General features: G+C 41.6%; 1 pseudogene across 1 annotated transcript; it reads right to left on the bottom strand.

Moving 5' to 3' along the window:
- Positions 1-1,646: 1,646 nt before the first annotated feature.
- On the bottom strand, positions 1,647-13,760 carry LOC109878529 (macrophage mannose receptor 1-like; annotated as a pseudogene). Its single transcript, XR_004208579.1, has 23 exons — positions 13,603-13,760; positions 13,219-13,335; positions 12,924-13,039; positions 12,639-12,787; positions 12,249-12,448; positions 11,940-12,055; positions 11,531-11,612; positions 11,163-11,307; positions 10,896-10,934; positions 10,451-10,614; positions 8,608-8,672; positions 8,278-8,378; positions 7,973-8,112; positions 7,553-7,661; positions 6,858-7,030; positions 6,426-6,531; positions 4,508-4,740; positions 3,982-4,147; positions 3,652-3,804; positions 3,297-3,413; positions 2,779-2,937; positions 2,601-2,633; positions 1,647-2,322 (listed from the first exon to the last, which is right to left on the bottom strand). The product of XR_004208579.1 is annotated as a macrophage mannose receptor 1-like (transcript).
- Between the last annotated feature and the right edge of the window lie 535 nt (positions 13,761-14,295).

Raw genomic sequence — 14,295 nt, 5'->3', positions numbered from 1 at the left:
CACCAAACATACACAAAACATGGGTGCCATGTTCTCAGAATATAATATATGAATGTTCGAGACACGTTTTGTGGGAACATTGCATGAACATTCCTGTGTTGCCTGATGGTTCCAAAGAAACTTTCTTGTTTCATCATTACACATCACCCCCTTGTTGCTGTGGCCGAGCACATCAATGGTCTGATTGGTGAACCACTGATCCATTCACTGCCCTTTGTTTACACAAATAATGCATTTAATGTAAATTGTTTATAAACATACATATTTGACACACTTTGACATACAGTGCCTTCAGAAAGTATTCATATCCCTCGACTTATTCCACATTTTGTTAAATCAAACAATACCTTTACACACAATACCTAATAATGACAAAGTCAAAACACGTTTTTAGACATTTTTGCAAATGTATTGAAAATGAAATACAGAAATAGCTAATTTACATAAGTATTCACACCCCTGAGTCAATATAACCACCTTGACAGTGATTTATAGCTGTGAGTCTTTCTGGGTGAGTCTCTAAGAGCTTTCCACACCTGGATTGTGCAACATTTGCCCATTATTATTTTCAAAATTCAGGAAACTCTCTCAAATTGGTTGTTGATCATTGCTAGACAACCATTTTCAGGTCTTGCCATAGATTTTCACTCGACCACTCAGAAACACTTATAGTCTTCTTGGTAAGCAACACCAGTGTACATTTGATCCTTGTGTTCTAGGTTATTGTCCTGCTGAAAGGTGATTTAATCTCCCAGTGTCTGATGGAAAGCAGACTGAAGCAGGTTTTTCTCTGTGATTTTGTCTATACTTAGCTCCATTCCGTTTCTCTTTTATCCTGAAAAACTCCCCAGACCTTAATGATTACAAACATACCCATAACATGATGGAGCCACCACTATGTTTGAAAATAGTGCTACTCAGTAATGTGTTATGTTGAATTTGCCCCAAACAAAGCACTTTCTATTCAGGAGAAAAAGTTAATTGCTTTGGCACATTCTTTTTGCAGTATTCATTTAGTGCCTTGTCGCAAACAGGATGCATGTTTAGGAACATTTGGGGTATTGCGTGTAGGCCAGTGACACAAAATCTACATTTAATACATTTTAAATTCAGGCTGTAAGGGGTGTGAATACTTCCAGAAGACACTATATATAGAATGTTCCCCTGAGTAACGGAAAACTGGACATTACGGGTAACATTACAATAATGTTCTCTCTACCTAGAATTGTTAGCTTGGATTACTCTTGTCACAAGGGGTTTTATGGCTGATTTAAGATGAAAATCATCAAACCTGTTATGGTCAAACCGTAGTAATTTTTTATTTATTTACCTCTTGAAATGGGAAAACATGTTTTTTATGAAGTTGATCATGTACTCTTAATGACAGAATGTTAAAATTAGGTGAAATCAAAAGTTTTTTTGGGGGACCATGTCACACTTCTTAAAAGTCACCGAAATTGGTGGAACGATCCAATAACCTCTTTAATCTGCCTCATAGTGATGATAGCTGTGTTTAAGTGTACCTCAATTACTGTATATAGTTCCAAACATTTTGTATTAATCCTCTAAATGCGCCTGGATTCAGTATGTATTGATTTAGCATGCAATGTGTGAGAAGTGTGAGTAAGAGTATAAGGTCAAAGACATTTGTTTCAAAACTTTATTTCTCTCTCTTTGAGCATATATTTACAATATAACTTGGCAAAAACAAAGCAAAGTACAGTGGTTGTATTTTGAACTTTAGTTTCACACACCAAATAAATCTGTACAAGGCTCCTCTAAACCAAACAAAATTACTGTTGTTGATTCTATAATTTGTGCAAGGGTTGCATATGCAATCTTAGCTGTACATCTGGACTGTATCCTTGACACCTGATGCTGATATGCACAAAGTGCATATAATTTTCACCCATTATTTACAGAGCAAGAAAATTAACAAAGATAGTATGTGAATGGTTTCAGATTTAGTTGCAATCTCAGAATGGGTAGGCCTTAACACCAGCAGCATGCTTTTGGGGTATTTTTCATATCAAAACTTGTCTCAAAAGTGTTTTCACCTGTTGGTGGTTCTTTGTGTCCTGTCTAACTAAGCTGTTTCGTTCTGCTCTATGTTGGCCACCAGGCCCTTGGTGTCCACAGTGGCTGTTGGGCGGATGGGGTTGTTGAAGTACAAGGTGTTGTCGAAAGTACACTCTCCAAGGACGGGGGTAGGTATCCGTTTGCGGAGTAGGAAGGCACCGAGTCCTACCACTGTGATTATCACCAAGACGACTGCCACAGCGATGCCGGCATAACCATGGGGAGCTTCCTCCACTAGGGGAGCTAGAAGAAAGGAAGTCACAGTGTTATTGGCAAAATTATTGTGGGATTGGTTTTAGGCCCTATATAATGTTCAGACATGTGGAGTAGAGTGAAGTTGCCCCTAGACGCTGATCTTGGATCAGTTTTGCATTTTCTCCACTAATGGTTATGGATTGGGTGAGGGGAAACTGATCCCAGGACTATGCCCTGGAGCAAGAAAAGCATTGATTTGACTGTCAAAACTGATCAAATGTATCATTCTTTACGCTAACCAATTATATCTGCTGTGAGACACTCACCAGCAACTGGTTGCTTCTCTGTTGGTGTGATGACTGCAAAAGAAAGAGATAAAGTTGTTCACAAAACATAATTGCAAGACAATTCTAAGCTGATAAAACAAACACAGGATGACTTGAATAATGACTCTGATATCATCCCATCTTAAATACTTGAATCTATCAGCTGAGTCCGACTCACCTTTGGCTGTTTTGCAGATGTACGACTTGTACCGGTTGCAGCTGTTAGTGCTCCACAGACCACTATCAGACTGGATCTCCACACATTGTTCACTCTTTGGCATCCCTTGTTTCCAGTTGGTATAGTCCACCACACTGTTGTCAATCCACATCCAGTCGCCTGGAACAAGAACATTGGGTCAAACCTATATCCTTTGACATGGGTGATTCATTGTCATTGAACAACTATAAATCAATTAACATGGTTGTGTAAATGGGACATAATCTTAGAATTGCAAGAGATGGGTAGGTACTGTACTTGCCATTTGTTCATTTTAGCTGATGTTGCTAGTTAAACATGTTTTATATTCGAGGGAAAAGGCTTTTTGAGCCAGCGGCCTCAATGTTATGGGTTGTCAGTAAAATTCACTGATAGGGTTTCAAAATTCCGGTAATTTTTCAAGAATTCCTTTATTTTCCAGAAATCCTGGTTGGAAATTTTGGGAAATTTCGCAGAATTTTATAACCATAGGTACTGACCTTCGTGGCTTTTGTGCATGCCAATCCAGAATGACTTGGATCCATCCTGCAGTAGCTCAAGGTTCTCCTGGATGAATCTGGCCTCCAATGGATCCTCGACACTCACCAGGGATGCTCCTGTTGTCAGAGAAACGTACTACCCGTATTCATCATCACCATCAATCACTTTGAATTTCTTGCATTCAATTAATGAGTTCATGTGCTCTACATTCAATTAAAACATTGGGTATGTCCCAAATAGCACCCCAGTTCCTATGTATAGTGTACTACTTTTTGACCATGGAATAGTATGCCGTTTGGGACACAACAATTGTGGTCTGAATGACAGTTGGTGTGAAGGAGAAGAAGTGTGTACCCATTCGGAGACATTCCACAGTGGCGTGGGCCCAGTTGTCCACCACAGAGTTGAGGAAGGCGTAGCAGTAACCCCTGAAGGGAACCCACGTCTTGCGTTTCTTGGGCTCGGGGCAGTTGCCAGGGAGCTGAGGGGGCTGGCTGGGGGCTATGTCTTTAAAAGAGGCCAGAGAAGTTCACATACTGAAGTTGATGTACATGAGATGTATATGGTCAATGTCGGCACAACTGATACATTACTGCATACAACATTTTTTAAAGACACACTTTTGGATTGATCAAGCATTAAACACAGACTTTGTGGGTAAATGGAGTAAAGGCCTTGTCTGACCTGGTGATCTCTTGCACAGTGAGGAGTAGGTGTTACTACAGTCGCCTGTCTTCCACTTGGCGTCCGTATCCATGTAAACACAGGCCATATTGTTCTTTGGCTCATCTTCGCCCCATTTGGTGTAAGATAGAGGCCAGTTATCCACCCACTTAAAACGCCCTTCAGTCTGAGAGACAGAGACAAAGACAACACACAATGGGAGCAAGGTCCAGCTGAAAGCTTGCAGCTTTTCAAACACAAAATCACTTTGGTTTCTGAAATGAACACGTCAGAGTAGGAGATCCAATGGATAACAGTGGGAGATCATATCAATGCTAAGTCCTCTTTGGAGCTGCACTAGCTCTTAAACCAAAGCCAGAGTCCAACAAGTTAGGTCATTTTTTAACTACTGGGCCTTGTAAAGAGGAAATTGAAGATCACAAATCTCCATATTTATAGTTAGTCTGATCAACATATTGTCTAGAATATTTAGTCTCTGTAACCCAAATGATTGGCATAGAGCAATGTCAATAGTAAAGACTTTTACCAAGTTGTTGTTGAGGCCGATCCACATGGGCTCATGGTATTTGTTTCTCTGCATTGTGATGAAGGCCTGGGTGATGGGGTTCAGGATGCTAGCCAACTCTGCATCGTTTGCTTTACATTGCCTCCGGGCCTCGTCCCAGTTCATCTTCTGGACCACCAGTTTGAAGGAGTCATTTCCCAGCTTGTAGAACGTCTTCGTTGACTCTGTGGTGGCAGGGACCACAATCTGAGAATCTGAAACCAAAGGAGACTTGTTGGAGGGGAACCTAAAGAGGGTTACTCTATTTGGACCACATACCAAATAATTGGAATTGAACAGCCTCAACTAGGGTTATCGATAACTTGCCAAAAACTGGCAGGTTCTCCAGATATGCTGTCCGGTCCTCTGGCAGTCTCTATGGGAGTGCCACAGGGTTCAATTCTCGGGCCGACTCTTTTCTCTGTATATATCAATGATGTTGCTCTTGCTGCGGGCGATTCCCTGATCCACCTCTACGCAGACGACACCCTTCTGTGTACTTCCAGCCCGTCCTTGGACACTGTGCTATCTAACCTCCAAACGAGCTTCAATGCCATACAACACTCCTTCCGTGGCCTCCATCTGCTCTTAAACGCTAGTAAAACCAAATGCATGCTTTTCAACCGTTCGCTGCCTGCACCCGCACGCCCGACTAGCATCACCACCCTGGATGGTTCCGACCTAGAATATGTGGACATCTATAAGTACCTAGGTGTCTGGCTAGACTGTAAACTCTCCTTCCAGACTCATATCAAACATCTCCAATCTAAAATCAAATCTAGAGTCGGCTTTCTATTCCGCAACAAAGCCTCCTTCACTCACGCCGCCAAACTTACCCTAGTAAAACTGACTATCCTACCGATCCTCGACTTCGGCGATGTCATCTACAAAATTGCTTCCAACACTCTACTCAGCAAACTGGATGCAGTTTATCACAGTGCCATCCGTTTTGTTACTAAAGCACCTTATACCACCCACCACTGCGACCTGTATGCTCTAGTCGGCTGGCCCTCGCTACATATTCATCGCCAGACCCAGGCTCCAGGTCATCTACAAGTCCATGCTAGGTAAAGCTCCGCCTTATCTCAGTTCACTGGTCACGATGGCAACACCCACTCGTAGCACGCGCTCCAGCAGGTGTATCTCACTGATCATCCCTAAAGCCAACACCTCATTTGGCCGCCTTTCGTTCCAGTTCTCTGCTGCCTGTGACTGGAACGAATTGCAAAATTTGCTGAAGTTGGAGACTTTTATCTCCCTCACCAACTTCAAACATCTGCTATCTGAGAAGCTAACCGATCGCTGCAGCTGTACATAGTCTATCGGTAAATAGCCCACCCAATTTTACCTCTTCCCCATAATGTTTATATTTATTTACTTTTCTGCTCTTTTGCACACCAATATCTCTACCTGTACATGACCATCTGATCATTTATCACTCCAGTGTTAATCTGCAAAATTGTAATTATTCGCCTACCTCCTCATGCCTTTTGCACACAATGTATATAGAATCAATTTTTTTTCTACTGTGTTATTGACTTGTTAATTGTTTACTCCATGTGTAACTCTGTGTTGTTGTCTGTTCACACTGCTTTGCTTTATCTTGGCCAGGTCGCAGTTGCAAATGAGAACTTGTTCTCAACTAGCCTACCTGGTTAAATAAAGGTGTTCTCAACTAGCCTACCTGGTTAAATAAAGGTGTTCTCAACTAGCCTACCTGGTTAAATAAAGGTGTTCTCAACTAGCCTACCTGGTTAAATAAAGGTGAAATAAAAAATACATAAAAAATAAAATGCTGCTTGGAGGATTCACGGATTTCTGGAAAACCTGGAGATTGTGAGAAAGTTACTGGAATTTTTCAAACCTAGAGCAGCCTCACTGAACTATGGCTTCTTCTCACCAATATTCCTTTTGCAGATGAAACCACGGGATAGTAAGCAGTCCTCGACCTTCCACATTCCTGCCTGTTTTTGAGAGCTGCCCACCAGAACCACACAGTCAAACACCTGGAAGAGAGATTGGGAAGGAGATGAAAAGGTTAGATCCCCTCTTCAGAATTCTCATTTGACTGGTTAAGGCTGTTTTGCATTTGGATTTATTGACAATAAGTCAATCAAAATCCCAAAGCCTAACATGTAAAGGTTCTCAAACCCAGATTGAAGGCGCAGTTCTGGATTAAAAATCATTCTCAATAAAGAATCTTCCTTGAAAGTAGATTTTAGTCTACCTACTTTCAAGGGGGATTCTCTATTCAGAACCATTTTTAATCTGTTTCCAGGAAGTCACTTAATCTGTGTTCAGCAAACAGTTATTTTTACTGTAAGTCTTGTACCTCTTCCATAAATGAATATCGTCCGTCTGGCACTGACATTGGATGCCCTTTTGCCCAGTTGGTATAGGAAACCCCTCTCCCCTCCGTCCATAGGAAGCGCATCTCCGAGTTGACGTCGTTCAGACCTATCCAAATGTCCTGAGGATTCCCAAGCATCTGGGTGGTAAGGAATGCTGGGAGGAAGACCAGTCAGAACAATGAAGAGTCAACAAGTGAATCCATATATACTGTTTACATGCAAAGGATTATCAACCCCTGTTCCATTGGTTAGCATTTCAATTATTTGGCACTTTTTAACCAATGTCTATAAGATTTCTTGTTGCATGCTTATAATTGCACAAATCCTCAATATAATTGAACACATAACATTTGACAGAATTTTAATAGCATGGTTTTATGCTAAATTACTTTTTAGAATTTCAATGTTCATTCTATTTCATTCTACCTTGGGCAATGCCATTGTCTCAGGTAGATTTGGCGGTGAGGTGTACACTTTTATTTATTTAAACTTTATTTTACTTGACAAGTTAGTTAAGAACAAATTCCTATTTACAATGATGGCCTAGGAACAGTGGGTTAACTGCCTTGTTCAGGGGCAAACAACAGATTTGTATCTTGTCAGCTCGGGGATTCGATCGAGCAACCTTTCGGTTACCCAAAGCTCTAGCCTCTAGAAGGATGGCCTCCTCACCCACCTTGCTCTTTCTCGCTGAGGACAGAGGCCAGGTTCCCTCCCTGGTTGATGCAGTAGGTCCTGGCCTCCTGCCATGGCTTCTTATCACTGTCTCCAATGAATTTGTAGCACTGTGGAAACATGATGCATCAACACGCTGTGTGTTGGAACGCGCTACTACAGCAAACAAAATCGATTCTATAGTGCATGGGCTCTGGTCAAAAGTATTGCACTATAAAGGGAATAGGGTGCCATTTGGGATGTAGACAATGACTCTCCACACACAGGTCAGCATCACATTGGGTCATCACATGATAAGGAAAGTAGTTTGTGTGAGGTTCTCTCTGCTGGTGTACCATGCAGGTGTATGTAGACTACAGAAGGATGTCCTTGTATGATTTTATAGTATGTGGTGGTGGTACTGTAGTAGTGTAGCAGTTACCTTCCCCTGGAAAGCAATCCATTCTGGGACACAACCTCCCCTGGGTACAGTGGTGGGGGCCATGGTCGTGTTAATGAAACTGGTGGTTCTTTTACAAATGGAGGCCAGCTCTACTCCACAGTTGATATCATTCCAGTACCCTAGAGATGCAGAGAAACAAAGAGACACAACCCGATATAGACCCAGCTTACAAAATTACATCCTGGGAGCGTTCCCTGAATGTTAGAGAAAGTCCCATGGATGTTGCAGTATAACAACACAGTAACGAGAGCATAACTGCTAAATCCCTCTGGAATTAGACGTACCCATACTCTTGTATATCGTCACACAGTTCTCATCGTTGTTGGCAAAGTTGGGTTCGTTTTGATCCCACGCGGTAAACACAACAGGAGACCCATCCAACCAGCTGAAACATACAGTACACAAACCCAGTCTGAACTGTGAGCATCTATTCAATCAACTACACACCTTGAAAGCACACGTTTCTCCACTCGGCAGAGAAGCACAGATTTCAGGCATGTTCACTGGACTGTGACAAACAAAACATGCTCATGCACAAATATCTCTGAAAAGAGGTGGTAGGACTTCAGGTTGTTTTAAATGTCCAGGGAACAGTCAACAGTCATTTTACATACCTAAAAGACTTATCCAAACCAACGGTCATTCCAATGTAATATTGTCCCTCGGATCCTCTAGATATCTGGAAAAAAGTTGCAACTCTTTGAGGAAACAACCATTTCTAGATTGAACATTGAACATTTCAGTGACACTTGTTGTCATCCTGTCATAGTGTAAAATCCTCTCTTTATCAGATCCCAAGAACCAAAGCTTTTTGGACGTCACAGGACTGCATATACACAAATATAAACACAACGTGTAAAGTTTTGGTCTCATGTTTCATGAGCTGAAATAAAAGATCTCTGAAATGTTCAATAACGCACAAAAAAACGTATTTCTCTCAATTTTAGTGCACACGTTTGTTTACGTCCCTGTTAGTGAGCATTTCTCCTTTGTCAAGATAATCCATCCACCAGGTAGGTGTGGCATATCAAGAAGCTGATTAAACAGTGTGATCATTATACAGGTGCACCTTGTGGTGGGGACAAGGAAAGGCCACTCTAAAATGTGCAGTTTTGTCATACAACCCAATGCCACAGATGTCTCAAGTTTTGAGGGAACGTGCAATTAGCATGCTGACTGCAGGAATGTTCACCAGAGCTTTTTCCAGAGGATGGAATGTTAATTTCTCTATCATATGCCGCCTCCGATGTCATTTTAGAGAATGACGTCCAACCGGCCTCACAACTGCAGACCACTTGTGTGGCGTCTTGTGGGTGAGCGGCTTGCTGATGTCAACGATGTGAAGAGAGTGCACCATGGTGGCGGCGGGGTTATTATGGTATGGGCAGGCATAAGCTACTGACAACGAACACAATTGCATTTTATAGACCATGATGAGTTCCATTGTTGTGCCATTCATTCACCACTATCACCTCATGTTTCAGCATGATAATGCAAGGCCCAATGTTGCAAGGATCTGTACACAATTCCTGGAAGCTGAAAAAGTCCCAGTTCTTCCATGGCCTACATACTCACCAGTTATGTCACCATTTGAGCATGTTTGGGATGCTCTGGATCAACTTGTTCAACAGCCAGTTCCAGTTCTTGCCAATATCCAGCAACTTCGCACAGCCATTGAAGAGGAGTCAGACAACATTCCACAGGCCACAATCACCAGCCTGATCACCTCTATGTGAAGGAAATGTGTCATGCTGCATGAGGCAAATGGTGTGCACACCAGATACTGACTGGTTTTCTGATCCACGCCCCTACATTTTTTTCAAGGTATCTGTGACCAATAGATGCAAATCAGTATTCCCAGTGATGTGAAATCCATAGATGAGGGCCTACTTTATTTATTTAAATTGACTGATTTACTTACAGTATCAGTCAAGTTTGGACACAGCTACTCATTCAAGTGTTTTTCTTTATTTGTACTATTTTCTACATTGTAGTGAAGACATCAAAACTATGAAATAACACATATGGAATCATGTAGTACACCACCCCATCTTGTCACAACACAACTGATTAGCTCAAATGCATTTAGAAGGAAAGAAATTACACAAACGAACTTGTAACAGGGCTCACCTGTTAATTGAAATGCATTCCAGGTGACTACCTCATGAAGCTGGTTGAGAGAATGCCAAGAGTGTGCAAAGCTGTCATCAAGGCAAAGGGTGGCTACTTTAAAGAATCTCAAATATAAAATATATTTGGATTTGTTTAACACTTTTTTGGTTACTACATGATTCCATATGTGTTATTTCATAGTAGTGATGTGTATACTATTATTCTATTATGTAGAAAATAGAAAAAATAAATAAAAAGTGTGTCCAAACATTTGACTGGTACTGTATATGAACTGACATTTTTTCATGTTGCATTTATATTTTTGTTCAGTATAGAAGTGTCTACCTGTTTCCATATAAACTTCCTCTCGCTCTCTGCAGTAATGACCACCAGATCACCAAAGTTCTTTTTACAGAATTCTCTCGCCTCGTCCATGGGGAGATTCTCAGTGTTGAAGAAATACTGAGTGTCGTTGTACTCAATCCAGCCGTCCTTTGTAGTGTTGTACACTGAAAAGGCATGTAAAAAAGGAGTACATTTCCTGTTAGGCATTTTTAATAGTACATTTTCACAGAGTACATTTTCTCTTAGTGTTTGTGTTGAACTATGCTTCGCAAACTAAATGATAGAAGAAGGTGTGCTATACATTATGTGCAGTGATTCATTTAACTTAAGGGAAAGGCCAAGAGCTTGAAGGAGAGCAGGGATAGTGAGAAGGAGGAAGTGGAGACAGGAAGTGGAGGAATGAGAAACAGGAAACTGGACATATTCCTAAGATCCTATGCATTACCTGGCTCAACTTGAGTGGGATGGGGCTTTGGGGTAACCCCTGTGGATACCAAAAAAAGTTTGGGTGAGCACATCTGCAAGGTTGAGGGTCAAAATTCTATGTTCATCAATAGTTTCATGACTGACATGAACTGCATGCCCATTGGGCACACACACTGGTTGAATCAATGTTGTTTAAACGTTGAACCAACGTGGAACAGATCTTGAATTGACGTCTGTGCCCAGTGGCTGGTGAAGTCAGTGCTCCAGCAGATATGGTCTACTGTACCTTTGCGAATCTCGCAAATCCAGTCATTGTAGGCATCACAGTGTCGATCATTCCAGTGGCGTCCGTAGTAAAACTGGACCTCTGCGCATTTTTCGTTTTCGTTGTAGTTGTTTGGTTCTCCAAATCCCCAATTCTCATAGCTGAACTGGAGAACAACATTGGAATAATGTTACACAGTAGCATTGTATGGTGTCCATATTAGCCTCAGGCTGAGGCTGTCCTTATATGGACACCATAGTACTGTATGTACTTTCATTCCCATTAAATACAATGACTGCAAATCAAAGATTGAAACAAGAGTAGTGAGTAATAAACTACTTGTAAGGAGAAGGAATATCACAGTAAAGATGAGGTGGCAGGCTACTCACTGCTGATCCGTCAGCCCAGACGAAACCTGCAGAAGGATCCAGATTGCTGAGGCCGATCCAGGCTGCATCAGAGGAATGATACCTGAACAGAGAGAATGGAAACCACAGACAGTGGTTTTTATGACTGTGTGGTTTTCAACCACAGACAGTGGTTATTCTGACTGTGTGGTTTTCAACCACAGACAGTGGTTTTTATGACTGTGTGGTTTTCAACCACAAATAGTGGTTATTATGACTTTGTGGTTTTCAACCATAGACAGTGGTTATTATGACCGTGTTAATTTCAACCATAAACAGTGGTTATTACAACCGTGCTGATTTTGACTTCAACCACAGACCGTGGTTAATAGGACCACACTGGTTTTGACTGATACTCATGGCAACAGAGACAGTTATGAGGATAACTTACGGAGAGCCGTTCAGGTCTGTGGCACTGTGAATGCTCATCAGATCACCACCAATGGCCTTGCAGAATTCCCGCGACTCTGACCATGACTTCTTGTTTTCAGTCTCTTTTCTGTGAAGCTTATTGAGGGGAGAGAAAATTATTATTGATGAATTATTAATTAATTATTCTAATTAAGGATTATCAATGAATTCATGCTCGTTGATTAAATTATTAATATTAAAAAACTTCACTTCAATTGACTAATCAAAGTGTTTGTTACAAATCAAATCAAAATCAAATCAAATCAAATCAAATGTTCCCCAACTGTACCTTGTAACAGATATTTCTTTTAGCAACAGGTGACCACCCAGAAGGACAGCTCAGTGCCGGGGTGGTGGGAGGGGCCATTGTTGATGTGACGCCCTCCGCCATTTTCTTACAGATGTACTTCTCCTTGTTGCTGCAGCTGACTACATCCCATAGTCCCGCAAACATTCCAGTTGTCATAGCTACGCAGCCTTGTTTTCTGTCTTTTTTCAAACACACAGAAAGGCGAGAGAAAACTTAATAGTTTCATTTAGTTCTGACATTTGCCAGGCAGTTAAGGTGTGGGAGAAAGTAGTCCTCTAATACCGCAGTCATCATAGCAATGACAGTTCATGCTACAATCGATCATCAGTTGCTACAATCAATCACCATTGTGGTAAAAGGACACTGTACCTGGCATGCCCCACGTTGAAGTGGGTGAACTTGACCTCCGAACTGGTAGTCCACTTGAACGTGTCTATATCCGCCATGTTGGAAAGTCCACTCCAGAAGTACTTCTCCGGCCTCAAACCCACCAACTGACCAGGAAGGCATTTTCATACCTACAAACCAACAAACACACACACATTAAATCTGTTATCTGACAACTTATTGCTATTATCTTGTCCAGGATGTGACTCAAATAAGTGAGTCAAATATAACTTATCCTTATAAAATGGTCATGATGTGATACCGTACCTGTCAGCCACTTCCACCAGGATTGAGTCACTCCGCTGGCAGGTCTGCTTGGCCTCATCAAATGTTTTGGTTTCTGATCCAACGTTGTAGCAGTAAGAACCATACCGGATCCAGCCCTTGATGACAAAAATACAGAAACAATTATCCTCCTACTGGTGGATCTTTGTCAGTCAAGATGACACCATTCTAGTCCTTATCTAGAATCTTTTTCAAGCTTCCATTTCATGTGATATAATTCTGTATTCATTAGTTACTGTACTCTCCCTTTCAACAAACAGGAAATGACCTCACTCACCAGCTTACATCCTGGACTATCTTCCTCTGGGGCACCTGCCACCGGTTTGGTGGAGGCCTTTTTCTTACACATGTACCCGTAGGTCTTCTCACACAAATTATCAGCCCACTTCCCATCCTGTGAGAGAATATGGAGGTCCACATTGTCACAATACCACATTTATTACTGCGTTGACACCAATGTTAAACGTTGTCATCATTGCCATTGTTAGCCGTAGCATTCAGCTAGTGTTCGCATTTATCTAGCGTCAGCATTACCTAGCACTAGCATATAGCGAGTGTTAAGGTTAGTTATACAAAATCTGTGGTGTAAGCATTTAGCTAGCATTAGTGTTAGCATTAGCATGAACCTAGTCTGTCCATTGAGGGACCAATGTGAATGTACCTTTCCTCTGATCAGGACACAGTCCTCCTGGAGGTTGGCACCATGGGAGGGCTCCCCTGTCTGCCAGTGGCTGAATGTCACATGGGATCGGTCGGTCCACTCAAACAGCAGCGCGTTCCTTTGGTCGTTCAGGCCGATCCACAGCTCATCTGTGGCCGCTGAAGTCAAGCAGAAGGACATTAAGAGTCAGAGCCAGGAAGACAGTGATAAACACCTGATATACTTATCGTTGCCTTTGGCTGATCAAATTGACTGAAGGTGGCATTATTATTATTTATTCATGGAGGCCCAATTTAGACCAGGGTCTCATTCACAATCATGCCCTGAGTACAAACATTTCACAATGAAGAAATGAACATTCCAAAGAAAACAAGACAAATAAAAAGTCGACAAGGTACAGTTACAATACTACCATTTCAACAAATGAACCATTACATCAATAAAAACAACTGCAATTCACAATGAATGAATTTAACACCCAGCATCCTAAACTGCTTTAACGGCACCAGGAAATCAAGATGCAAGGAATTTGCAGGTTATTCCAACAATGGGGGGCAACTAAAGCTAAAGGAGGATTTACCAAATAGGTAGAGATCTTAGAGGCCTCAACGATTTCAACAACACTGTGATGGTTTGGTCGCCTATTCTTTTAACCTTAGCGACAAAGTTAGGTAATTAGAAGCTTGTGTAGTG

Source organism: Oncorhynchus kisutch, unplaced genomic scaffold, assembly GCF_002021735.2.
Source record: "Oncorhynchus kisutch isolate 150728-3 unplaced genomic scaffold, Okis_V2 scaffold2061, whole genome shotgun sequence".
NCBI classification, from domain to species: Eukaryota; Metazoa; Chordata; class Actinopteri; order Salmoniformes; family Salmonidae; genus Oncorhynchus; species Oncorhynchus kisutch.
This window is presented reverse-complemented; position numbering and strand designations above follow the sequence as displayed.